Genomic DNA, 24,518 nt, shown 5'->3' on the forward strand with positions numbered 1-24,518 from the left:
AGGACCCCTCCACCTGCACAGCGAGGGCGACGAGGACCCCTCCACCTGCACAGCGAGGGCGGCATAGAGGACCCCTCCACCTGCACAGCGAGGGCGGCATAGAGGACCCCTCCACCTACACAGCGAGGGCGGCATAGAGGACCCCTCCACCTACACAGCCAGTGTCGCCTTGCTCTGCTCTACACTAAGGTATACTCCACCTGCTCCGGCCATTACACCGTTGCTGCGCCCACACCTGGTCATTCCTCCCATCACACAGATGTGAGGAGAATTCGACCCTCAAGGGTGACAAGATGGTGGAGAGACACAAATGTGCCACCTTCCCTCAGCTGAGGGGTCTCCCTCGTGTGTCGCCCTCCATCCAGCCTCCTGTCACACAGACTCCCGGGAGACGCGCGCACTGCCTTGTATAGTCCGAGAGTATCCCTCCGCAGGGGCGTCCCTTCATAGGTATGAAGCTTGGGTGGGGACAGAGAAAAGGCGGGAAATCCTGCAGCCAATCAAATGCCACCATTCTTTCTTTTATAACGCGAATACGTTCTCTGGTTGTTATGGGTGAACCTTTGCACCGGCGGTTCCTGCCGTGTATCCCTCCGCCGTGACGCTGTTTCCCTGTGAGGTGTGCAGACAGCGTCGGCGTGCAGGGTGCGGCCGTGAGTGATCCGTCCCCTCCGCTATTGGGGCTCGGGAGCCTCTGGCGGAAGGTCTCCTCGGGGGACGGGCCTGTCACCACGGCGGCTCCGCTAATGTCACCTCAGAAGGCGTCGGCTGTGTGAAGGCTGCTGCTCTGAAGGTTTGTGACAATGTGTTAGCGCTGACGGCAGCAAAAAACACTGAGGGGAGGAGGAGGAGGAGGAGGAGGCCACTGAGGCCGAGATAGAAAAGGAGGGAGCTACTGACCGGACCTGTGCTGTACCCTGCGGTATAACCTGTGCTGTACCCTGCCGTGTAACCTGTGCTGTACCCTGCCGTGTAACCTGTGCTGTACCCTGCCGTGTAACCTGTGCTGTACCCTGTGCTGTACCCTGCGGTATAACCTGTGCTGTACCCTGCGGTATAACCTGTGCTGTACCCTGCCGTGTAACCTGTGCTGTACCCTGCCGTGTAACCTGTGCTGTACCCTGCGGTATAACCTGTGCTGTACCCTGCGGTATAACCTGTGCTGTACCCTGCCGTGTAACCTGTGCTGTACCCTGCCGTGTAACCTGCGCTGTACCCTGAGCTGTAACCTGTGCTGTACCCTGCTGTGTAACCTGTGCTGTACCCTGCCGTGTAACCTGTGCTGTACCCTGCCGTGTAACCTGTGCTGTACCCTGAGCTGTAACCTGTGCTGTACCCTGCCGTGTAACCTGTGCTGTACCCTGAGCTGTAACCTGTGCTGTACCCTGAGCTGTAACCTGTGCTGTACCCTGCCGTGTAACCTGCGCTGTACCCTGAGCTGTAACCTGTGCTGTACCCTGAGCTGTAACCTGTGCTGTACCCTGCCGTGTAACCTGTGCTGTACCCTGCCGTGTAACCTGTGCTGTACCCTGCCGTGTAACCTGCGCTGTACCCTGAGCTGTAACCTGTGCTGTACCCTGAGCTGTAACCTGCGCTGTACCCTGAGCTGTAACCTGTGCTGTACCCTGAGCTGTAACCTGCGCTGTACCCTGAGCTGTAACCTGTGCTGTACCCTGCCGTGTAACCTGCGCTGTACCCTGAGCTGTAACCTGTGCTGTACCCTGCCGTGTAACCTGCGCTGTAACCTGTGCTGTACCCTGAGCTGTAACCTGCACTGTACCCTGAGCTGTAACCTGTGCTGTACCCTGCCGTGTAACCTGTGCTGTACCCTGCCGTGTAACCTGTGCTGTACCCTGCCGTGTAACCTGTGCTGTACCCTGCCGTGTAACCTGTGCTGTACCCTGCCGTGTAACCTGCGCTGTACCCTGTGCTGTACCCTGCGGTATAACCTGCTTTGTAACCTGTGACGCAATACAAAGTCAGTGGGGATGAGACCATTAAATACACAAAGATGTTGAAGTGCAAATCACCATAAATAAAGCTCTAAGGCTATGTGCCCACGATGCAGAAATGCTCCGGATTTTTCCTGTGCGTTTCTGCATCTTCCTGGCAGAAAAAACACATGCGGATTGTGCATGCAGATTGTACGTGCGGATTGTGCATGCGGATTGCGCATGCGGATTGTACATGCGGATTGTACATGCGGATTGTACATGCGGATTGCACATGTGGATTGTACATGCGTTTTCCTGCCAGGGACATGCGGATGTGAAGCTTTCTTCACATGCATTTCCGCATGCGGGTTGACAAGCGATTTTAGCATCACTAGGAAAGTGCTTGACAACTTGGTCACACTATATAAATCCATGTAAACAGCATATATAGTGTGACCCGAGAGAATGTAAAAAAAAAAAAAAAAATCTATACTTACCCTCCGATGGCCACGCAGTCTTGATTTCCTCCGTCCTGGCTGCCGGCAGCAGTAGAGTGAAGGACCTGCCGACGTCAGCGTCACGTGACCCGTCACATGACTCTGACGTCAGCGCAGGTCCTTCATTCCATCGCGAACTGCTGCCAAGCAAGGAGGAGTGCAGCGTGGGCCGCCGGAAGGTAAATATATATTTATTTTTTATTTTATTATTTTTTTTACAATTTTCAATGGTACCCAGGTCCGGAGGAGAGTCTCCTGTCGTCCACACCCCGGTACCATCCGCACATTAGAACGCATGGATTCTGCATCTACATATACAGTGATGCGGATTCCATGCGTTCTAATGCAAGTCAATGGTGGCCAAAACGCCGCGCTTCCGCAAAATAATTGGTAGACCTTCTACCAAGCGTTTTTTAAGCGTTTTTGCCGCTGCGGAAACGCTTAAAAAACGCATTGTGGACGCACAGCCTAATGATTAATAGGCGCCAGCAGTGAGAAGGACGGTGGAAATACCACAGCCACTGTTAGAAGGCGAGAGCTTCTCTATGGGCGTCACACATGGATCCTTGTGAGCCGTCCATAGAGCGGGGGCGAATTGGTGCTGGAGCCGTCATGAGGGGTCTCGTGGCTAGGCTGAAGAACCGGGGTGAATTGGTGTATGAGCCGTCATGAGGGGTCTCGTGGTGCCGCCATAGAGTGAGGGGTGAATTGGTGTATGAGCCGTCATGAGGGGTCTCGTGGTGCCGCCATAGAGTGAGGGGCGAATCGGTGCAGGAGCCGTCATGTGGGGTCTCGTGGTGCCGCCATAGAGTGAGGGGTGAATTGGTGCAGGAGCCGTCATGTGGGGTCTCGTGGTGCCGCCATAGAGTGTGGGTAAATCGATACTGGTCAGGGACCGTGCAGCTCAGGAGACCAGTCCCAGAAGCAGGGCCCTGGCAGCTTTTCTCTGCTTCCCTTGGAGGTCAGGTCTCTCTCTGCATGTGTGAATAGGGACATACCTGCCTCTCAGGGGGAGCGGGGTGGGGAGAAGCCACGGGGGGGGGGGATCAGCCTCCTGGACTAGTCATCCCAGCTGCTCCCCAGCCACTGTTACATGGGCATTCCCTTACAAGGCTGCAGCGCTGCAGAGTATCGCATGCCTGGCTGACGGCGTAGTTTGGCTCATCTTCCAGCTGCCCATGCGCTACAGTCAGACATGTGGATAATCCATGGGGAATATGTCAGGCTAAACTAAAAGATGAACGGGCCGATACATCAAAGTGTTTAGACCTGAAAACTGGAGGAAAACACTTGAAGAGTCACAACATTTTTGCACAACACGAAGTTGCCCCAAAATGTTGCGACTTTTGGTGTTTTTACTCCATGGGAGGAGGTTAGATGGGGTGTGGCTGCGCCCCTCAAATTCTCTAACTGTATTTTTACGGCAGAAATGTTAGTCTGGACCCTGTCTCCTGCCTGGAGCGACGTTTCTGCCGAGGTGCGCACCACTAATCAGATGGCGTGCGCCGGCTAATGACTTTGGTGCATTTTATTCCTGGACACTCCTGATTGTTCTCAATGTATGAAACACCTCTCTCAATGCATTAGGATACAATGTGCAATATGTGATAATGGGAATGATTGGGTGCAAATGGCGGTTGTGCTTCACACATCCCAGCCGACAACAGGCAAAATATTCCAACATGATCACGTTGTCGTCAGATGGAAGTTGCAATAGTTGGTAGTAAAATGTTCCCCTTCTGTGATAGATGATTTGCACGGCGGGATGTTCGGCCCGCATGCTGTGAGCGCTTCGATGGTAGCAGCAGATTGGGGCAGCTCCCGGTCACCACGCCAAAAATACAGCATAAAGGACAGACATGAAGCGTCCACGCCGGGTCTGCACCAGCACCTTCATCTCCTGGACCTTCCAATAGGAGCTGCATTGCAAGTGACACCTCTGGATGGTCACAAGAGAGCGCAGCTCCGGAAAGGAAAGTGGGGGTGAAGCCTTAAAATGCTAGTGCCTGTTTCCAGCACCCCCTCCCCCTTTTTTTTCCCCACACTTTCCCATGCTCAGCATGGATTTTTTTTCTTACATTCCTCATGAGTTGACTCCAGCTTTTGGATTTACTGCCTGTAAATCAGAGTATGTTAACCCTCTCAACGCCCCACGAGAGGGGGCTGGATCATAAAACCATTTGTGCTGCAGATCATTCAAGTGACCCATCATGTTCTTAGACGAAGCCATGAAGTGGTTAAACATGTGAGTGACAGGTAGCGGCAGGGTCTGCAGAGCATTGCCCCCCACCACCCTAGTAATTGGTGTTGTAGTTGAGCTCCTGCTTCCTTGGAGAATGTCACACTTGGAAATATACAGTGTTTTCATATTGGTCTTTTGGACATCTTCATAACATGGATATTGTTGTTGTTGTTATTATTGGCATCCAAATATTCTGCAAAGTCCTCTCTGCACATGATGGTGGCAGTGACACCGCAGCAATTACCCAAATACATGCACCATAATGAACAGATATTTCTTTTATTATTATTTAATGTCCTTCAGCTCGATCTCGATCCATGGCGACTTGATGAATGAACGCTTGTGTAAACCTAGATAGCGCCACCAGGGTCTTCTCTGCCGTTATCTTGATAGTATCGAGCCATCGGGTTGCTGGTCTTCCTCTTCGCCTTGCTCCTTCTATTCTCCCGACCTTGATGTCCTTCTCCAGTGATTGCTTGTTGTGTCCACAGTAGACGAGTCGTAGCTCGGTGGTCCTCGCTCCCAGCGTCCTGTCTGGCTTGGTTTGTTCTTCTTGACATCCATGGTATTGATAACCTCCTTCTCCAGCACAACACTTCAAAGGCGTCGATTCTTTTGTCTTGTTTTTTTATTGTCCAGGTTTCGCATCACGTAATGAATGGTCCCATGTACGATGATCGGTACACTGGTTCTCAGCTGTAGCTCATAGAAGGAGGTGACGAGACCCCAGGACTCTGATGTCCTAATAATCAGCTAACATGCAAAATAAAGTATGAAATATATGGTGTCGTCTGAGGATCCTCCTGCTCCTGTGCGGTCACTACTGCTCATTTCTCCGACCGGACATGACAAAAGTAGTGGAATATAAGAGATCCGCTCATGAGTCCAGATCTACTCAGCAACGTCTTGAACTATTTGTTACCCATCTCCACTGGTTTTATAGGAAATCAACCCTCTAGATAATACGTGGAGACACAGAGACTATGGTGACGCAGAGACCACCCCTGCTGCTGCACTGCCCCCTGTCACATCTACAGGACCGATATTAGGATGCCTCTTCAGTGAACAATCCCTTTAAACTATTTCTCATAGTATTGATCTCTTTCACAATCAATAACTTGTTCTTGGATAATATTTACTACTGATTGACACAACAAGATTCTTTTTTTTCTTCGCTGCCCCCCCCCCCCATACATCCACGTCTCGACTTCTGTGTATGGCTGCAAATGAGCAAAGTGCAAGGTGCCTACAGCCGCTGACATACAGGACAATGGAAGCTATGGGGCTACTGACGTCATTAACAATTGAAGAGCACCATATATGCATCTCAAAGGGAAGCGCCATTGTGTGATGCCACAAACCAGAGCCAAACCAGCAGGGCAGGTCTGAGCATCGTCCTCACCCAAGTATAAACTGCAGTGTGAACTTTTCCAAGATGCAAGTTTTCAGCAAGTTGTCAAACAATGAGAAAGTTTTGTAAGGAAATATTTTGTTTAAAAACAAAAACCTTTGCATCAAACTATGTATTTTATTTCTTGGTCAGAGGTCATGTGGTGAATTGCACGATCCGGCTTCCCCCCAGAGGCGATGTTCTGCCGATACCGAGGCCCCTGCAGGGAATCATTAGCTGGATGAACCCAAGACCTTCCTGCAGGCAATAAAATAACTACCTGGCCAGAAGAGTGTCCGTGTCAACCTGTCAGCGCCTATATCCTTCACACAGGAAGATGGACCCAGCAGATGGACTTTAGGGACACCAATCACTATCCAGATCTCTTTTTATTAACCCTTTGTCCGCCAGCTGCTTGGAGATACCCATTAAATCTGGTCTTTGTACTCCTAAACCCCCTGGTTACTTGCAGGTTATCTGGATAAACTCGTTCCTTCAGGATAGATGATTGGTTTCCAGAACGCGACCATTTAGTCCCAGGGACGGACCCCCACCCTGGACACCTTTATTATTAGTGTTAATTAGCCATTAGTCGCCTCGTTGGTCACAGTTTATTATCACGACACTTGAGCTTTACAGAAGATGAACTGCAAATCTCCGACATGTTATTATATAATTAGGTGTTTAAGGAGGCGGAAGTCGAGTAGCTGAGGAACGGGACAGATAGGACAGGCTTGTTCCCTGCAGTGTTATTATTATTTATTATTATAGCGCCATTTATTCCATGGCACTTTACATGTGAAAAGGTGTATAATACAAGAACAATTACAATAAGCTTGAACACCATGTGACAGCGACTGGTCCACGAGGAGCGAGGACCCTGCCCGCGAGTGCTCACAGTCTACAAGGGATGGGTGAGGATACAGTAGGTGAGGGTAGAGCTGGTCGTGCAGCGGTGTGGTGGAGCGAGGACCCTGCCCGAGAGGGCTCACAGTCTACAAGGGATGGGTGAGGATACAGTAGGTGAGGGTAGAGCTGGTCGTGCAGCGTTATGGTGGAGCGAGGACCCTGCCCGCGAGGGCTCACAGTCTACAAGGGATGGGTGAGGATACAGTAGGTGAGGGTAGAGCTGGTCGTACAGCGGTATAGTGGAGCGAGGACCCTGCCCGCGAGGGCACACAGTCTACAGGGATGGGTGAGGATACAGTAGGTGAGGGTAGAGATGGTCGTGCAGCGGTATGGTGGAGCGAGGACCCTGCCCGCGAGGGCACACAGTCTACAGGGATGGGTGAGGATACAGTAGGTGAGGGTAGAGCTGGTCGTGCAGCGGTGTGGTGGAGCGAGGACCCAGCCCGCGAGGGCTCACAGTCTACAAGGGATGGGTGAGGATACAGTAGGTGAGGGTAGAGCTGGTCGTGCAGCGTTATGGTGGAGCGAGGACCCTGCCCGCGAGGGCTCACAGTCTACAAGGGATGGGTGAGGATACAGTAGGTGAGGGTAGAGATGGTCGTACAGCGGTATAGTGGAGCGAGGACCCTGCCCGCGAGGGCACACAGTCTACAGGGATGGGTGAGGATACAGTAGGTGAGGGTAGAGATGGTCGTGCAGCGGTATAGTGGAGCGAGGACCCTGCCCGCGAGGGCACACAGTCTACAGGGATGGGTGAGGATACAGTAGGTGAGGGTAGAGCTGGTCGTGCAGCGGTATGGTGGAGCGAAGACCCTGCCCGCGAGAGCTCACTGTCTACAAGGGATGGGTGAGGATACAGTAGGTGAGGGTAGAGCTGGTCGTGCAGCGGTATGGTGGAGCGAGGATCCTGCCCGCGAGGGCTCACAGTCTACAAGGGATGGGTGAGGATACAGTAGGTGAGGGTAGAGGTGGTCGTGCAGCGGTATGGTGGAGCGAGGACCCTGCCCGCGAGGGCTCACAGTCTACAAGGGATGGGTGAGGATACGGTAGGTGAGGGTAGAGCTGGTCGTACAGCGGTATGGTGGAGCGAGGACCCTACCCGCGAGGGCTCACAGTCTACAGGGGATGGGTGAGGATACAGTAGGTGAGGGTAGAGCTGGTCGTGCAGCGGTATGGTGGAGAGAGGACCCTGCCCGCGAGGGCTCACAGTCTACAGGGGATGGGTGAGGATACAGTAGGTGAGGGTAGAGCTGGTCATGCAGCGGTATGGTGGAGAGAGGACCCTGCCCGCGAGGGATCACAGTCTACAGGGGATGGGTGAGGATACAGTAGGTGAGGGTAGAGCTGGCCGTGCAGCGGTATGGTGGAGCGAGGACCCTGCCCGCGAGGGCTCACATTCTACAAGGGAAGGGTGAGGATACAATAGGTGAGGGTAGAGCTGGTCGTACAGCGGTATGGTGGAGAGAGGACCCTGCCCGCGAGGGATCACAGTCTACAGGGGATGGGTGAGGATACAGTAGGTGGGGGCAGAGCTGGTCGTACAGCGGTATGGTGGAGCGAGGACCCTGCCCGCGAGGGCTCACAGTCTACAAGGGATGGGTGAGGATACGGTAGGTGAGGGTAGAGCTGGTCGTACAGCGGTATGGTGGAGCGAGGACCCTGCCCGCGAGGGCTCACAGTCTACAGGGGATGGGAGAGGATACAGTAGGTGAGGGTAGAGCTGGTCGTGCAGCGGTATGGTGAAGAGAGGACCCTGCCCGCGAGGGATCACAGTCTACAGGGGATGGGTGAGGACACAGTAGGTGAGGGTAGAGCTGGTCGTGCAGCGGTATGGTGGAGCGAGGACCCTGCCCGCGAGGGCTCACAGTCTACAAGGGAAGGGTGAGGATACAATAGGTGAGGGTAGAGCTGGTCGTACAGCGGTATGGTGGAGCGAGGACCCTGCCCGCGAGGGCTCACAGTCTACAGGGGATGGGTGAGGATACAGTAGGTGAGGGTAGGGCTGGTCATGCAGCGGTATGGTGGAGAGAGGACCGTGTCCGCGAGGGCTCACAGGGGATGGGTGAGGATACAGTAGGTGAGGGTAGAGCTGGTCGTGCAGTGGTATGGTGGAGAGAGGACCCTGCACGCGAGGGCTCACAGTCTACAGGGGATGGGTGAGGATACAAGAGGTGAGGGTAGAGCTGGTAGTGCAGCAGTATGGTGGAGCGAGGACCCTGCCCGCGAGGGCTCACAGTCTACAGAGGATGGGTGAGGATACAGTAGGTGAGGGTAGAGGTGGTCGTGCAGCGGTATGGTGGAGCGAGGACCCTGCCCGCGAGGGCTCACAGTCTACAGGGGATGGGTGAGGATACAGTAGGTGAGGGTAGAGCTGGTCGTGCAGCGGTATGGTGGAGCGAGGACCCTGCCCGCGAGGGCTCACAGTCTACAGGGGATGGGTGAGGATACAGTAGGTGAGGGTAGAGCTGGTCGTGCAGCGGTATGGTGGAGCGAGGACCCTGCCCGCGAGGGATCACAGTCTACAGGGGATGGGTGAGGATACAGTAGGTGAGGGTAGAGCTGGCCGTGCAGCGGTATGGTGGAGCGAGGACCCTGCCCGCGAGGGCTCACATTCTACAAGGGAAGGGTGAGGATACAATAGGTGAGGGTAGAGCTGGTCGTACAGCGGTATGGTGGAGAGAGGACCCTGCCCGCGAGGGATCACAGTCTACAGGGGATGGGTGAGGATACAGTAGGTGGGGGCAGAGCTGGTCGTACAGCGGTATGGTGGAGCGAGGACCCTGCCCGCGAGGGCTCACAGTCTACAAGGGATGGGTGAGGATACGGTAGGTGAGGGTAGAGCTGGTCGTACAGCGGTATGGTGGAGCGAGGACCCTGCCCGCGAGGGCTCACAGTCTACAGGGGATGGGAGAGGATACAGTAGGTGAGGGTAGAGCTGGTCGTGCAGCGGTATGGTGGAGAGAGGACCCTGCCCGCGAGGGATCACAGTCTACAGGGGATGGGTGAGGACACAGTAGGTGAGGGTAGAGCTGGTCGTGCAGCGGTATGGTGGAGCGAGGACCCTGCCCGCGAGGGCTCACAGTCTACAAGGGAAGGGTGAGGATACAATAGGTGAGGGTAGAGCTGGTCGTACAGCGGTATGGTGGAGCGAGGACCCTGCCCGCAAGGGCTCACAGTCTACAGGGGATGGGTGAGGATACAGTAGGTGAGGGTAGGGCTGGTCATGCAGCGGTATGGTGGAGAGAGGACCGTGTCCGCGAGGGCTCACAGGGGATGGGTGAGGATACAGTAGGTGAGGGTAGAGCTGGTCGTGCAGTGGTATGGTGGAGAGAGGACCCTGCACGCGAGGGCTCACAGTCTACAGGGGATGGGTGAGGATACAGGAGGTGAGGGTAGAGCTGGTAGTGCAGCGGTATGGTGGAGCAAGGACCCTGCCCGCGAGGGCTCACAGTCTACAGGGGATGGGTGAGGATACAGTAGGTGAGGGTAGGGCTGGTCATGCAGCGGTATGGTGGAGAGAGGACCGTGTCCGCGAGGGCTCACAGGGGATGGGTGAGGATACAGTAGGTGAGGGTAGAGCTGGTCGTGCAGTGGTATGGTGGAGAGAGGACCCTGCCCGCGAGGGCTCACAGTCTACAGGGGATGGGTGAGGATACAGGAGGTGAGGGTAGAGCTGGTAGTGCAGCGGTATGGTGGAGCGAGGACCCTGCCCGCGAGGGCTCACAGTCTACAGGGGATGGGTGAGGATACAGTAGGTGAGGGTATTGCTGGTCATGCAGCGGTATGGTGGAGAGAGGACCCTGCCCGCGAGGGCTCACAATCTACAGGGGATGGGTGAGGATACAGTAGGTGAGGGTAGAGCTGGTCGTGCAGCGGTATGGTGGAGCAAGGACCCTGCCCGCGAGGGCTCACAGTCTACAGGGGATGGGTGAGGATACAGTAGGTGAGGGTAGAGCTGGTCGTGCAGCGGTATGGTGGAGCGAGGACCCTGCCCGCGAGAGCTCACAGTCTACAGGGGATGGGTGAGGATACAGGAGGTGAGGGTAGAGCTGGTCGTGCAGCGGTATGGTGGAGCGAGGACCCTGCCCGCGAGGGCTCACAGTCTACAGGGGATGGGTGATGATACAGTAGGTGAGAGTATTGCTGGTCATGCAGCGGTATGGTGGAGAGAGGACCCTGCCCGCGAGGGCTCACAATCTACAGGGGATGGGTGAGGATACAGGAGGTGAGGGTAGAGCTGGTCGTGCAGCGGTATGGTGGAGCGAGGACCCTGCCCACGACGGCTCACAGTCTACAGGGGATGGGTGAGGATACAGTAGGTGAGGGTATTGCTGGTCATGCAGCGGTATGGTGGAGAGAGGACCCTGCCCGCGAGGGCTCACAATCTACAGGGGATGGGTGAGGATACAGGAGGTGAGGGTAGAGCTGGTCGTGCAGCGGTATGGTGGAGCGAGGACCCTGCCCGCGAGGGCTCACAGTCTACAGGGGATGGGTGAGGATACAGTAGGTGAGGGTAGAGCTGGTCGTGCAGCGGTATGGTGGAGCGAGGACCCTGCCCGCGAGGGCTCACAGTCTACAAGGGATGGGTGAGGATACAGTAGGTGAGGGTAGAGGTGGTCATGGAGCGGTGTGGTGGAGCGAGGACCCTGTCCGCGAGCGCTCGCAGTCTACAGCGGATGGGTGAGGATACAGTAGGTGAGGGTAGAGGTGGTCATGGAGCGGTGTGGTGGAGCGAGGACCCTGCCCGCGAGGGCTCACAGTCTACAGGGAATGGGTGAGGATACAGTAGGTGAGGGTAGAGCTGGTCGTGCAGCGGTATGGTGGAGCGAGGACCCTGCCCGCGAGGGCTCACAGTCTACAAGGGATGGGTGAGGATACAGTAGGTGGGGGCAGAGCTGGTCGTGCAGCGGTATGGTGGAGCGAGGACCCTGCCCGCGAGGGCTCACAGTCTACAAGGGATGGGTGAGGATACAGTAGGTGAGGGTGGAGCTGGTCGTGCAGCGGTATGGTGGAGCGAGGACCCTGCCCGCGAGGGCTCACAGTCTACAAGGGATGGGTGAGGATACAGTAGGTGAGGGTAGAGGTGGTCATGGAGCGGTGTGGTGGAGCGAGGACCCTGCCCTCGAGGGCTCACAGTCTACAGGGAATGGGTGAGGATACAGTAGGTGAGGGTAGAGCTGGTCGTGCAGCGGTATGGTGGAGTGAGGACCCTGCCCGCGAGGGCTCACAGTCTACAGGGGATGGGTGAGGATACAGTAGGTGAGGGTAGAGCTGGTCGTGCAGCGGTATGGTGGAGCGAGGACCCTGCCCGCGAGGGCTCACAGTCTACAAGGGATGGGTGAGGATACAGTAGGTGAGGGTAGAGCTGGTCGTACAGCGGGTATGGTGGAGCGAGGACCCTGCCCGCGAGGGCTCACAGTCTACAGGGGATGGGTGAGGATACAGTAGGTGCGGGTAGAGCTGGTCGTGCAGCGGTATGGTGGAGAGAGGACCCTGCCCGCGAGGGATCACAGTCTACAGGGGATGGGTGAGGATACAGTAGGTGGGGGTAGAGCTGGCCGTGCAGCGGTATGGTGGAGCAAGGACCCTGCCCGCGAAGGCTCGCAGTCTAGAAGGGAAGGGTGAGGATACAGTAGGTGAGGGTAGGGCTGGTCATGCAGCGGTATGTTGGAGCGAGGACCCTGTCCGCGAGGGCTCACAGTCTACAGGGGATGGGTGAGGATACAGTAGGTGAGGGTATTGCTGGTCATTCAGCGGTATGGTGGAGAGAGGACCCTGCCCGCGAGGGCTCACAATCTACAGGGGATGGGTGAGGATACAGTAGGTGAGGGTAGAGCTGGTCGTGCAGCGGTATGGTGGAGCGAGGACCCTGCCCGCGAGGGCTCACAGTCTACAGGGGATGGGTGAGGATACGGTAGGTGAGGGTAAAGCTGGTCGTGCAGCAGTATGGTGGAGCGAGGTCCCTGCCCGCGAGGGCTCACAGTCTACAGGGGATGGGTGAGGATACAGTAGGTGAGTGTATTGCTGGTCATGCAGCGGTATGGTGGAGAGAGGACCCTGCCCGCAAGGGCTCACAGTTTACAGGGGATGGGTGAGGATACAGTAGGTGAGGGTAGAGCTGGTCGTGCAGCGGTATGGTGGAGCGAGGACCCTGCCCACGAGGGCTCACAATCTACAGGGGATGGGTGAGGATACGGTAGGTGAGGGTAGAGCTGGTCGTGCAGCGGTATGGTGGAGCGAGGACCCTGCCCGCGAGGGCTCACAGTCTACAAGGGATGGGTGAGGATACAGTAGGTGAGGGTAGAGGTGGTCATGGAGCGGTGTGGTGGAGCGAGGACCCTGACCGCGAGGGCTCACAATCTACAGGGATGGGTGAGAATACAGTAGGTGAGGGTAGAGCTGGTCGTGCAGCGGTATGGTGGAGCGAGGACCCTGCCCCCGAGGGCTCACTGTCTACAAGGGATGGGTGAGGATACAGTAGGTGAGGGTAGAGCTGGTCGTGCAGCGGTATGGTGGAGCGAGGATCCTGCCCGCGAGGGCTCACAGTCTACAAGGGATGGGTGAGGATACAGTAGGTGAGGGTAGAGGTGGTCGTGCAGCTTTATGGTGGAGCGAGGACCCTGCCCGCGAGGGCTCACAGTCTACAGGGGATGGGTGAGGATACAGTAGGTGGGGGCAGAGCTGGTCGTACAGCGGTATGGTGGAGCGAGGACCCTGCCCGCGAGGGCTCACAGTCTACAAGGGAAGGGTGAGGATACAATAGGTGAGGGTAGAGCTGGTCGTACAGCGGTATGGTGGAGCGAGGACCCTGCCCGCGAGGGCTCACAGTCTACAGGGGATGGGTGAGGATACAGTAGGTGAGGGTAGGGCTGGTCATGCAGCGGTATGGTGGAGAGAGGACCGTGTCCGCGAGGGCTCACAGGGGATGGGTGAGGATACAGTAGGTGAGGGTAGAGCTGGTCGTGCAGTGGTATGGTGGAGAGAGGACCCTGCCCGCGAGGGCTCACAGTCTACAGGGGATGGGTGAGGATACAGGAGGTGAGGGTAGAGCTGGTAGTGCAGCGGTATGGTGGAGCGAGGACCCTGCCCGCGAGGGCTCACAGTCTACAGGGGATGGGTGAGGATACAGTAGGTGAGGGTATTGCTGGTCATGCATCGGTATGGTGGAGAGAGGACCCTGCCCGCGAGGGCTCACAATCTACAGGGGATGGGTGAGGATACAGTAGGTGAGGGTAGAGCTGGTCGTGCAGCGGTATGGTGCAGCGAGGACCCTACCCGCGAGGGCTCACAGTCTACAGGGGATGGGTGAGGATACAGTAGGTGAGGGTAGAGCTGGTCGTGCAGCGGTATGATGGAGCGAGGACCCTGCCCGCGAGAGCTCACAGTCTACAGGGGATGGGTGAGGATACAGGAGGTGAGAGCAGAGCTGGTCGTGCAGCGATATGGTGGAGCGAGGACCTGCCCGCGAGGGCTCACAGTCTACAGGGGATGGGTGAGGATACAGTAGGTGAGGGTATTGCTGGTCATGCAGCGGTATGGTGGAGAGAGGACCCTGCCCGCGAGGGCTCACAATCTACAGGGGATGGGTGAGGATACAGGAGGTGAGGGTAGAGCTGGTCGTGCAGCGGTATGGTGGAGCGAGGACCCTGCCCGCGAGGGCTCACAGTCTACAGGGGATGGGTGAGGATACAGTAGGTGAGGGTATTGCTGGTCATGCAGCGGTATGGTGGAGAAAGGACCCTGCCCGCGAGGGCTCACAATCTACAGGGGATGGGTGAGGATACAGGAGGTGAGGGTAGAGCTGGTCGTGCAGCGGTATGGTGGAGCGAGGACCCTGCCCGCGAGGGCTCACAGTCTACAGGGGATGGGTGAGGATACAGTAGGTGAGGGTAGAGCTGGTCGTGCAGCGGTATGGTGGAGCGAGGACCCTGCCCACGAGGGCTCACAGTCTACAAGGGATGGGTGAGGATACAGTAGGTGAGGGTAGAGGTGGTCATGGAGCGGTGTGGTGGAGCGAGGACCCTGTCCGCGAGCGCTCACAGTCTACAGCGGATGGGTGAGGATACAGTAGGTGAGGGTAGAGGTGGTCATGGAGCGGTGTGGTGGAGCGAGGACCCTGCTCTCGAGGGCTCACAGTCTACAGGGAATGGGTGAGGATACAGTAGGTGAGGGTAGAGCTGGTCGTGCAGCGGTATGGTGGAGCGAGGACCCTGCCCGCGAGGGCTCACAGTCTACAAGCGATGGGTGAGGATACAGTAGGTGGGGGCAGAGCTGGTCGTGCAGCGGTATGGTGGAGCGAGGACCCTGCCCGCGAGGGCTCACAGTCTACAAGGGATGGGTGAGGATACAGTAGATGAGGGTAGAGCTGGTCGTGCAGCGGTATGGTGGAGCGAGGACCCTGCCCGCGAGGGCTCACAGTCTACAAGGGATGGGTGAGGATACAGTAGGTGAGGGTAGAGCTGGTCGTGCAGCGGTATGGTGGAGCGAGGACCCTGCCCGCGAGGGCTCACAGTCTATAGGGGATGGGTGAGGATACAGTAGGTGAGGGTAGAGCTGGTCGTGCAGCGGTATGGTGGAGCGAGGACCCTGCCCGCGAGGGCTCACAGTCTACAAGGGATGGGTGAGGATACAGTAGGTGAGGGTAGAGCTGGTCGTACAGCGGGTATGGTGGAGCGAGGACCCTGCCCGCGAGGGCTCACAGTCTACAGGGGATGGGTGAGGATACAGTAGGTGAGGGTAGAGCTGGTCGTGCAGCGGTATGGTGGAGCGAGGACCCTGCCCGCGAGGGCTCACAGTCTACAAGGGATGGGTGAGGATACAGTAGGTGAGGGTAGAGGTGGTCATGGAGCGTTGTGGTGGAGCGAGGACCCTGTCCACGAGCGCTCACAGTCTACAGCGGATGGGTGAGGATACAGTAGGTGAGGGTAGAGGTGGTCATGGAGCGGTGTGGTGGAGCGAGGACCCTGCTCTCGAGGGCTCACAGTCTACAGGGAATGGATGAGGATACAGTAGGTGAGGGTAGAGCTGGTCGTGCAGCGGTATGGTGGAGCGAGGACCCTGCCCGCGAGGGCTCACAGTCTACAGGGGATGGGTGAGGATACAGTAGGTGGGGGCAGAGCTGGTCGTACAGCGGTATGGTGGAGCGAGGACCCTGCCCGCGAGGGCTCACAGTCTACAAGGGAAGGGTGAGGATACAATAGGTGAGGGTAGAGCTGGTCGTACAGCGGTATGGTGGAGCGAGGACCCTGCCCGCGAGGGCTCACAGTCTACAGGGGATGGGTGAGGATACAGTAGGTGAGGGTAGGGCTGGTCATGCAGCGGTATGGTGGAGAGAGGACCGTGTCCGCGAGGGCTCACAGGGGATGGGTGAGGATACAGTAGGTGAGGGTAGAGCTGGTCGTGCAGTGGTATGGTGGAGAGAGGACCCTGCCCGCGAGGGCTCACAGTCTACAGGGGATGGGTGAGGATACAGGAGGTGAGGGTAGAGCTGGTAGTGCAGCGGTATGGTGGAGCGAGGACCCTGCCCGCGAGGGCTCACAGTCTACAGGGGATGGGTGAGGATACAGTAGGTGAGGGTATTGCTGGTCATGCATCGGTATGGTGGAGAGAGGACCCTGCCCGCGAGGGCTCACAATCTACAGGGGATGGGTGAGGATACAGTAGGTGAGGGTAGAGCTGGTCGTGCAGCGGTATGGTGCAGCGAGGACCCTACCCGCGAGGGCTCACAGTCTACAGGGGATGGGTGAGGATACAGTAGGTGAGGGTAGAGCTGGTCGTGCAGCGGTATGATGGAGCGAGGACCCTGCCCGCGAGAGCTCACAGTCTACAGGGGATGGGTGAGGATACAGGAGGTGAGAGCAGAGCTGGTCGTGCAGCGATATGGTGGAGCGAGGACCTGCCCGCGAGGGCTCACAGTCTACAGGGGATGGGTGAGGATACAGTAGGTGAGGGTATTGCTGGTCATGCAGCGGTATGGTGGAGAGAGGACCCTGCCCGCGAGGGCTCACAATCTACAGGGGATGGGTGAGGATACAGGAGGTGAGGGTAGAGCTGGTCGTGCAGCGGTATGGTGGAGCGAGGACCCTGCCCGCGAGGGCTCACAGTCTACAGGGGATGGGTGAGGATACAGTAGGTGAGGGTATTGCTGGTCATGCAGCGGTATGGTGGAGAAAGGACCCTGCCCGCGAGGGCTCACAATCTACAGGGGATGGGTGAGGATACAGGAGGTGAGGGTAGAGCTGGTCGTGCAGCGGTATGGTGGAGCGAGGACCCTGCCCGCGAGGGCTCACAGTCTACAGGGGATGGGTGAGGATACAGTAGGTGAGGGTAGAGCTGGTCGTGCAGCGGTATGGTGGAGCGAGGACCCTGACCGCGAGGGCTCACAGTCTACAAGGGATGGGTGAGGATACAGTAGGTGAGGGTAGAGGTGGTCATGGAGCGGTGTGGTGGAGCGAGGACCCTGTCCGCGAGCGCTCACAGTCTACAGCGGATGGGTGAGGATACAGTAGGTGAGGGTAGAGGTGGTCATGGAGCGGTGTGGTGGAGCGAGGACCCTGCTCTCGAGGGCTCACAGTCTACAGGGAATGGGTGAGGATACAGTAGGTGAGGGTAGAGCTGGTCGTGCAGCGGTATGGTGGAGCGAGGACCCTGCCCGCGAGGGCTCACAGTCTACAAGCGATGGGTGAGGATACAGTAGGTGGGGGCAGAGCTGGTCGTGCAGCGGTATGGTGGAGCGAGGACCCTGCCCGCGAGGGCTCACAGTCTACAAGGGATGGGTGAGGATACAGTAGATGAGGGTAGAGCTGGTCGTGCAGCGGTATGGTGGAGCGAGGACCCTGCCCGCGAGGGCTCACAGTCTACAAGGGATGGGTGAGGATACAGTAGGTGAGGGTAGAGCTGGTCGTGCAGCGGTATGGTGGAGCGAGGACCCTGCCCGCGAGGGCTCACAGTCTATAGGGGATGGGTGAGGATACAGTAGGTGAGGGTAGAGCTGGTCGTGCAGCGGTATGGTGGAGCGAGGACCCTGCCCGCGAGGGCTCACAGTCTACAAGGGATGGGTGAGGATACAGTAGGTGAGGGTAGAGCTGGTCGTACAGCGGGTATGGTGGAGCGAGGACCCTGCCCGCGAGGGCTCACAGTCTACAGGGGATGGGTGAGGATACAGTAGGTGAGGGTAGAGCTGGTCGTGCAGCGGTATGGTGGAGCGAGGACCCTGCCCGCGAGGGCTCACAGTCTACAAGGGATGGGTGAGGATACAGTAGGTGAGGGTAGAGGTGGTCATGGAGCGGTGTGGTGGAGCGAGGACCCTGTCCGCGAGCGCTCACAGTCTACAGCGGATGGGTGAGGATACAGTAGGTGAGGGTAGAGGTGGTCATGGAGCGGTGTGGTGGAGCGAGGACCCTGCTCTCGAGGGCTCACAGTCTACAGGGAATGGATGAGGATACAGTAGGTGAGGGTAGAGCTGGTCGTGCAGCGGTATGGTGGAGCGAGGACCCTGCCCGCGAGGGCTCACAGTCTACAGGGGATGGGTGAGGATACAGTAGGTGAGGGTAGAGCTGGTCGTGCAGCGGTATGGTGGAGCGAGGACCCTGCCCGCGAGGGCTTACAGTCTACAAGGGATGGGTGAGGATACAGTAGGTGAGGGTAGAGCTGGTCGTACAGCGGGTATGGTGGAGCGAGGACCCTGCCCGCGAGGGCTCACAGTCTACAGGGGATGGGTGAGGATACAGTAGGTGCGGGTAGAGCTGGTCGTGCAGCGGTATGGTGGAGCGAGGACCCTGCCCGCGAGGGCTCACAGTCTACAAGGGATGGGTGAGGATACAGTAGGTGAGGGTAGAGGTGGTCATGGAGCGGTGTGGTGGAGCGAGGACCCTGTCCGCGAGCGCTCACAGTCTACAGCGGATGGGTGAGGATACAGTAGGTGAGGGTAGAGGTGGTCATGGAGCGGTGTGGTGGAGCGAGGACCCTGCCCTCGAGGGCTCACAGTCTACAGGGAATGGGTGAGGATACAGTAGGAGAGGGTAGAGCTGGTCGTGCAGCGGTATGGTGGAGCGAGGACCCTGCCCGCGAGGGCTCACAGTCTACAAGCGATGGGTGAGGATACAGTAGGTGGGGGCAGAGCTGGTCGTGCAGCGGTATGGTGGAGCGAGGACCCTGCCCGCGAGGGCTCACAGACTACAAGGGATGGGTGAGGATACAGTAGATGAGGGTAGAGCTGGTCGTGCAGCGGTATGGTGGAGCGAGGACCCTGCCCGCGAGGGCTCACAGTCTACAAGGGATGGGTGAGGATACAGTAGGTGAGGGTAGAGCTGGTCGTGCAGCGGTATGGTGGAGCGAGGACCCTGCCCGCGAGGGCTCACAGTCTATAGGGGATGGGTGAGGATACAGTAGGTGAGGGTAGAGCTGGTCGTGCAGCGGTATGGTGGAGCGAGGACCCTGCCCGCGAGGGCTCACAGTCTACAAGGGATGGGTGAGGATACAGTAGGTGAGGGTAGAGCTGGTCGTACAGCGGGTATGGTGGAGCGAGGACCCTGACCGCGAGAGCTCACAGTCTACAGGGGATGGGTGAGGATACAGTAGGTGCGGGTAGAGCTGGTCGTGCAGCGGTATGGTGGAGAGAGGACCCTTCCCGCGAGGGATCACAGTCTACAGGGGATGGGTGAGGATACAGTAGGTGGGGGTAGAGCTGGCCGTGCAGCGGTATGGTGGAGCGAGGACCCTGCCCGCGAGGGCTCACAGTCTAGAAGGGAAGGGTGAGGATACAGTAGGTGAGGGTAGGGCTGGTCATGCAGCGGTATGGTGGAGCGAGGACCCTGTCCGCGAGGGCTCACAGTCTACAGGGGATGGGTGAGGATACAGTAGGTGAGGGTATTGCTGGTCATGCAGCGGTATGGTGGAGAGAGGACCCTGCCCGCGAGGGCTCACAATCTACAGGGGATGGGTGAGGATACAGTAGGTGAGGGTAGAGCTGGTCGTGCAGCGGTATGGTGGAGCGAGGACCCTGCCCGCGAGGGCTCACAGTCTATAGGGGATGGGTGAGGATACGGTAGGTGAGGGTAGAGCTGGTCGTGCAGCGGTATGGTGGAGCGAGGACCCTGCCCGCGAGGGCTCACAGTCTACAGCGGATGGGTGAGGATACAGTAGGTGAGGGTATTGCTGGTCATGCAGCGGTATGGTGGAGAGAGGACCCTGCCCGCGAGGGCTCACAGTTTACAGGGGATGGGTGAGGATACAGTAGGTGAGGGTAGAGCTGGTCGTGCAGCGGTATGGTGGAGCGAGGACCCTGCCCGTGAGGGCTCACAGTCTACAGGGGATGGGTGAGGATACAGTAGGTGAGGGCAGAGCTGGTCATACAGCGGTATGGTGGAGCGAGGACCCTGCCCGCGAGGGCTCACAATCTACAGGGGATGGGTGAGGATACAGTAGGTGAGGGTAGAGCTGGTCGTGCAGCGGTGTGGTGGAGCGAGGACTCTGCCCGCGAGGGCTCACAATCTACAGGGGATGGGTGAGGATACAGTAGGTGAGGGCAGAGCTGGTCATACAGCGGTGTGGTGGAGCGAGGACCCTGCCCGCGAGGGCTCACAGTCTACAGGGGATGGGTGAGGATACAGTAGGTGAGGGTAGAGCTGGTCGTGCAGCGGTATGGTGGAGAGCGGACCCTGCCCGCGAGGGCTCACAATCTACAGGGGATGGGTGAGGATACTGTAGGTGAGGGTAGAGCTGGTCGTGCAGCGGTGTGGTGGAGCGAGGACTCTGCCCGCGAGGGCTCACAATCTACAGGGGATGGGTGAGGATACTGTAGGTGAGGGTAGAGCTGGTCGTGCAGCGGTATGGTGGAGCGAGGACCCTGCCCACGAGGGCTCACAATCTACAGGGGATGGGTGAGGATACGGTAGGTGAGGGTAGAGCTGGTCGTGCAGCGGTATGGTGGAGTGAGGACCCTGCCCGCGAGGGCTCACAGCCTACAAGGGATGGGTGAGGATACAGTAGGTGAGGGTAGAGGTGGTCATGGAGCGGTGTGGTGGAGCGAGGACCCTGCCCGCGAGGGCTCACAATCTACAGGGGATGGGTGAGGATACGGTAGGTGAGGGTAGAGCTGGTCGTACAGCGGTATGGTGGAGCGAGGACCCTGTCCGCGAGCGCTCACAGTCTACAGCGGATGGGTGAGGATACAGTAGGTGAGGGTAGAGCTGGTCGTGCAGCGGTATGGTGGAGCGAGGACCCTGCCCGCGAGGGCTCACAATCTACAGGGGATGGGTGAGGATACAGTAGGTGAGGGCAGAGCTGGTCGTGCAGCGGTATGGAGGAGCGAGGACCCTGCCCGCGAGGGCTCACAATCTACAGGGGATGGGTGAGGATACAGTAGGTGAGGGTAGAGCTGGTCATGCAGCGGTGTGGTGGAGCGAGGACTCTGCCCGCGAGGGCTCACAATGTACAGGGGATGGGTGAGGATACAGTAGGTGAGGGTAGAGCTGGTCGTGCAGCGGTATGGTGGAGCGAGGACCCTGCCCGTGAGGGCTCACAGTCTACAGGGGATGGGTGAGGATACTGTAGGTGAGGGCAGAGCTGGTCATACAGCGGTATGGTGGAGCGAGGACCCTGCCCACGAGGGCTCACAGTCTACAAGGGATGGGTGAGGATACAGTAGGTGAGGGTAGAGCTGGTCGTACAGCGGTATGGTGGAGCGAGGACCCTGCCCGCAAGGGCTCACAGTCTACAGGGGATGGGTGAGGATACAGTAGTGAGGGTAGAGCTGGCCGTGCAGCGGTATGGTGGAGCGAGGACCCTGCCCGCGAGGGCTCACAGTCTACAAGGGATGGGTGAGGATACAGTAGGTGAGGGTAGAGCTGGTCGTACAGCGGTATGGTGGAGCGAGGACCCTGCCCGCGAGGGCTCACAGTCTACAGGGGATGGGTGAGGATACAGTAGTGAGGGTAGAGCTGGCCGTGCAGCGGTATGGTGGAGCGAGGACCCTGCCCGCGAGGGCTCACAGTCTACAGGGGATGGGTGAGGATACAGTAGGTGAGGGTAGAGCTGGTCGTGCAGCGGTATGGTGGAGCGAGGACCTGCCCGTGAGGGCTCACAATCTACAGGGGATGGGTGAGGATACAGTAGGTGAGGGCAGAGCTTGTCGTGCAGCGGTATGGTGGAGCGAGGACCCTGCCCGTGAGGGCTCACAATCTACAGGGGATGGGTGAGGATACAGTAGTGAGGGTAGAGCTGGCCGTGCAGCGGTATGGTGGAGTGAGGACCCTGCCCGCGAGGGCTCACAGTCTACAGGGGATGGGTGAGGATACAGTAGGTGAGGGTAGAGCTGGTCGTGCAGCGGTATGGTGGAGCGAGGACCCTGCCCGTGAGGGCTCACAATCTACAGGGGATGGGTGAGGATACAGTAGGTGAGGGCATAGCTGGTCGTGCAGCGGTATGGTGGAGCGAGGACCCTGCCCGTGAGGGCTCACAATCTACAAGGGATGGGTGAGGATACAGTAAGTGAGGGCAGAGCTGGTCGTGCAGCGGTATGGTGGAGCGAGGACCCTGCCCGCGAGGGCTCACAATCTACAGGGGATGGGTGAGGATACAGTAGGTGAGGGCATAGCTGGTCGTGCAGCGGTATGGTGGAGCGAGGACCCTGCCCGTGAGGGCTCACAATCTACAAGGGATGGGTGAGGATACAGTAGGTGAGGGCAGAGCTGGTCGTGCAGCGGTATGGTGGAGCGAGAACCCTGCCCACGAGGGCTCACAATCTACAGGGGATGGGTGAGGATACAGTAGGTGAGGGTAGAGCTGGTCATGCAGCGGTGTGGTGGAGCGAGGACTCTGCCCGCGAGGGCTCACAATGTACAGGGGATGGGTGAGGATACAGTAGGTGAGGGTAGAGCTGGTCGTGCAGCGGTATGGTGGAGCGAAGACCCTGCCCGCGAGGGCTCACAGTCTACAGGGGATTGGTGAGGATACAGGAGGTGAGGGTAGAGGTGGTCGTGCAGCGGTATGGTGGAGCGAGGACCCTGCCCGTGAGGGCTCACAATCTACAGGGGATGGGTGAGGATACAGTAGGTGAGGGCAGAGCTGGTCGTGCAGCGGTATGGAGGAGCGAGGACCCTGCCCGCGAGGGCTCACAGTCTACAGGGGATGGGTGAGGATACAGTAGGTGAGGGTATTGCTGGTCATGCAGCGGTATGGTGGAGAAAGGACCCTGCCCGCGAGGGCTCACAATCTACAGGGGATGGGTGAGGATACAGGAGGTGAGGGTAGAGCTGGTCGTGCAGCGGTATGGTGGAGCGAGGACCCTGCCCGCGAGGGCTCACAGTCTACAGGGGATGGGTGAGGATACAGTAGGTGAGGGTAGAGCTGGTCGTGCAGCGGTATGGTGGAGCGAGGACCCTGCCCGCGAGGGCTCACAGTCTACAAGGGATGGGTGAGGATACAGTAGGTGAGGGTAGAGGTGGTCATGGAGCGGTGTGGTGGAGCGAGGACCCTGTCCGCGAGCGCTCACAGTCTACAGCGGATGGGTGAGGATACAGTAGGTGAGGGTAGAGGTGGTCATGGAGCGGTGTGGTGGAGCGAGGACCCTGCTCTCGAGGGCTCACAGTCTACAGGGAATGGGTGAGGATACAGTAGGTGAGGGTAGAGCTGGTCGTGCAGCGGTATGGTGGAGCGAGGACCCTGCCCGCGAGGGCTCACAGTCTACAAGCGATGGGTGAGGATACAGTAGGTGGGGGCAGAGCTGGTCGTGCAGCGGTATGGTGGAGCGAGGACCCTGCCCGCGAGGGCTCACAGTCTACAAGGGATGGGTGAGGATACAGTAGATGAGGGTAGAGCTGGTCGTGCAGCGGTATGGTGGAGCGAGGACCCTGCCCGCGAGGGCTCACAGTCTACAAGGGATGGGTGAGGATACAGTAGGTGAGGGTAGAGCTGGTCGTGCAGCGGTATGGTGGAGCGAGGACCCTGCCCGCGAGGGCTCACAGTCTATAGGGGATGGGTGAGGATACAGTAGGTGAGGGTAGAGCTGGTCGTGCAGCGGTATGGTGGAGCGAGGACCCTGCCCGCGAGGGCTCACAGTCTACAAGGGATGGGTGAGGATACAGTAGGTGAGGGTAGAGCTGGTCGTACAGCGGGTATGGTGGAGCGAGGACCCTGCCCGCGAGGGCTCACAGTCTACAGGGGATGGGTGAGGATACAGTAGGTGAGGGTAGAGCTGGTCGTGCAGCGGTATGGTGGAGCGAGGACCCTGCCCGCGAGGGCTCACAGTCTACAAGGGATGGGTGAGGATACAGTAGGTGAGGGTAGAGGTGGTCATGGAGCGGTGTGGTGGAGCGAGGACCCTGTCCGCGAGCGCTCACAGTCTACAGCGGATGGGTGAGGATACAGTAGGTGAGGGTAGAGGTGGTCATGGAGCGGTGTGGTGGAGCGAGGACCCTGCTCTCGAGGGCTCACAGTCTACAGGGAATGGATGAGGATACAGTAGGTGAGGGTAGAGCTGGTCGTGCAGCGGTATGGTGGAGCGAGGACCCTGCCCGCGAGGGCTCACAGTCTACAGGGGATGGGTG

The 24,518-nt window shown here is 58.3% G+C and overlaps 1 long non-coding RNA gene across 1 annotated transcript in view; it reads left to right on the plus strand.

The window, feature by feature from the left end:
- The first annotated feature begins 568 nt into the window (after nucleotides 1-568).
- Nucleotides 569-24,518, plus strand: part of LOC141156607 (uncharacterized) — a 51,388-nt gene continuing 27,438 nt past the window's right edge. The window contains exon 1 of the long non-coding RNA XR_012247693.1: nucleotides 569-793. This is a non-coding gene — a long non-coding RNA (uncharacterized lncRNA). The remainder of the gene's footprint in view (nucleotides 794-24,518) is intronic.

This window comes from Phyllobates terribilis, unplaced genomic scaffold, assembly GCF_046119375.1.
Source record: "Phyllobates terribilis strain yellow unplaced genomic scaffold, ASM4611937v1 Scaffold_8__6_contigs__length_399053987, whole genome shotgun sequence".
In the NCBI taxonomy this organism is placed as follows: Eukaryota; Metazoa; Chordata; class Amphibia; order Anura; family Dendrobatidae; genus Phyllobates; species Phyllobates terribilis.